Raw genomic sequence first — 3,304 nt, forward strand, 5'->3', positions numbered from 1 at the left:
GCAAGAATATGAAATAAAATCGTCTGCCTAAGAAAAATTGAATTTTTTTGGTTAGATTTTTATGCTTTTGGATGCGTTTTTGGTCATAAAAAAGGTCTTCCTCTACTCGGATCTGGGTGTCAATTTTTTTCTACACTTTTCGGTGTATTTTGTGCAAGAATATGAAATAAAATCGTCTGCCTAAGAAAAATTGAATTTTTTTGGTTAGATTTTTATGCTTTTGGATGCGTTTTTGGTCATAAAAAGGGTCTTCCTCTACTCGGATCTGGGTGTCAATTTTTTTCTACACTTTTCGGTGTATTTTGTGCAAGAATATGAAATAAAATCGTCTGCCTAAGAAAAATTGAATTTTTTTGGTTAGATTTTTATGCTTTTGGATGCGTTTTTGGTCATAAAAAGGGTCTTCCTCTACTCGGATCTGGGTGTCAATTTTTTTCTACACTTTTCGGTGTATTTTGTGCAAGAATATGAAATAAAATCGTCTGCCTAAGAAAAATTGAATTTTTTTGGTTAGATTTTTATGCTTTTGGATGCGTTTTTGGTCATAAAAAGGGTCTTCCTCTACTCGGATCTGGGTGTCAATTTTTTTCTACACTTTTCGGTGTATTTTGTGCAAGAATATGAAATAAAATCGTCTGCCTAAGAAAAATTGAATTTTTTTGGTTAGATTTTTATGCTTTTGGATGCGTTTTTGGTCATAAAAAGGGTCTTCCTCTACTCGGATCTGGGTGTCAATTTTTTTCTACACTTTTCGGTGTATTTTGTGCAAGAATATGAAATAAAATCGTCTGCCTAAGAAAAATTGAATTTTTTTGGTTAGATTTTTATGCTTTTGGATGCGTTTTTGGTCATAAAAAGGTCTTCCTCTACTCGGATCTGGGTGTCAATTTTTTTCTACACTTTTCGGTGTATTTTGTGCAAGAATATGAAATAAAATCGTCTGCCTAAGAAAAATTGAATTTTTTTGGTTAGATTTTTATGCTTTTGGATGCGTTTTTGGTCATAAAAAGGGTCTTCCTCTACTCGGATCTGGGTGTCAATTTTTTTCTACACTTTTCGGTGTATTTTGTGCAAGAATATGAAATAAAATCGTCTGCCTAAGAAAAATTGAATTTTTTTGGTTAGATTTTTATGCTTTTGGATGCGTTTTTGGTCATAAAAAGGGTCTTCCTCTACTCGGATCTGGGTGTCAATTTTTTTCTACACTTTTCGGTGTATTTTGTGCAAGAATATGAAATAAAATCGTCTGCCTAAGAAAAATTGAATTTTTTTGGTTAGATTTTTATGCTTTTGGATGCGTTTTTGGTCATAAAAAGGGTCTTCCTCTACTCGGATCTGGGTGTCAATTTTTTTCTACACTTTTCGGTGTATTTTGTGCAAGAATATGAAATAAAATCGTCTGCCTAAGAAAAATTGAATTTTTTTGGTTAGATTTTTATGCTTTTGGATGCGTTTTTGGTCATAAAAAGGGTCTTCCTCTACTCGGATCTGGGTGTCAATTTTTTTCTACACTTTTCGGTGTATTTTGTGCAAGAATATGAAATAAAATCGTCTGCCTAAGAAAAATTGAATTTTTTTGGTTAGATTTTTATGCTTTTGGATGCGTTTTTGGTCATAAAAAGGGTCTTCCTCTACTCGGATCTGGGTGTCAATTTTTTTCTACACTTTTCGGTGTATTTTGTGCAAGAATATGAAATAAAATCGTCTGCCTAAGAAAAATTGAATTTTTTTGGTTAGATTTTTATGCTTTTGGATGCGTTTTTGGTCATAAAAAGGGTCTTCCTCTACTCGGATCTGGGTGTCAATTTTTTTCTACACTTTTCGGTGTATTTTGTGTAAGAATATGAAATAAAATCGTCTGCCTAAGAAAAATTGAATTTTTTTGGTTAGATTTTTATGCTTTTGGATGCGTTTTTGGTCATAAAAAGGGTCTTCCTCTACTCGGATCTGGGTGTCAATTTTTTTCTACACTTTTCGGTGTATTTTGTGCAAGAATATGAAATAAAATCGTCTGCCTAAGAAAAATTGAATTTTTTTGGTTAGATTTTTATGCTTTTGGATGCGTTTTTGGTCATAAAAAGGGTCTTCCTCTACTCGGATCTGGGTGTCAATTTTTTTCTACACTTTTCGGTGTATTTTGTGCAAGAATATGAAATAAAATCGTCTGCCTAAGAAAAATTGAATTTTTTTGGTTAGATTTTTATGCTTTTGGATGCGTTTTTGGTCATAAAAAAGGTCTTCCTCTACTCGGATCTGGGTGTCAATTTTTTTCTACACTTTTCGGTGTATTTTGTGCAAGAATATGAAATAAAATCGTCTGCCTAAGAAAAATTGAATTTTTTTGGTTAGATTTTTATGCTTTTGGATGCGTTTTTGGTCATAAAAAGGGTCTTCCTCTACTCGGATCTGGGTGTCAATTTTTTTCTACACTTTTCGGTGTATTTTGTGCAAGAATATGAAATAAAATCGTCTGCCTAAGAAAAATTGAATATTTTTGGTTAGATTTTTATGCTTTTGGATGCGTTTTTGGTCATAAAAAGGGTCTTCCTCTACTCGGATCTGGGTGTCAATTTTTTTCTACACTTTTCGGTGTATTTTGTGTAAGAATATGAAATAAAATCGTCTGCCTAAGAAAAATTGAATTTTTTTGGTTAGATTTTTATGCTTTTGGATGCGTTTTTGGTCATAAAAAAGGTCTTCCTCTACTCGGATCTGGGTGTCAATTTTTTTCTACACTTTTCGGTGTATTTTGTGCAAGAATATGAAATAAAATCGTCTGCCTAAGAAAAATTGAATTTTTTTGGTTAGATTTTTATGCTTTTGGATGCGTTTTTGGTCATAAAAAGGGTCTTCCTCTACTCGGATCTGGGTGTCAATTTTTTTCTACACTTTTCGGTGTATTTTGTGCAAGAATATGAAATAAAATCGTCTGCCTAAGAAAAATTGAATTTTTTTGGTTAGATTTTTATGCTTTTGGATGCGTTTTTGGTCATAAAAAGGGTCTTCCTCTACTCGGATCTGGGTGTCAATTTTTTTCTACACTTTTCGGTGTATTTTGTGCAAGAATATGAAATAAAATCGTCTGCCTAAGAAAAATTGAATTTTTTTGGTTAGATTTTTATGCTTTTGGATGCGTTTTTGGTCATAAAAAGGGTCTTCCTCTACTCGGATCTGGGTGTCAATTTTTTTCTACACTTTTCGGTGTATTTTGTGCAAGAATATGAAATAAAATCGTCTGCCTAAGAAAAATTGAATTTTTTTGGTTAGATTTTTATGCTTTTGGATGCGTTTTTGGTCATAAAAA

The sequence above is a fragment of the Leptopilina boulardi genome, unplaced genomic scaffold, assembly GCF_019393585.1.
Source record: "Leptopilina boulardi isolate dan_hultmark-lab unplaced genomic scaffold, ZJU_Lbou_2.1 LbouV2_194, whole genome shotgun sequence".
NCBI classification, from domain to species: Eukaryota; Metazoa; Arthropoda; class Insecta; order Hymenoptera; family Figitidae; genus Leptopilina; species Leptopilina boulardi.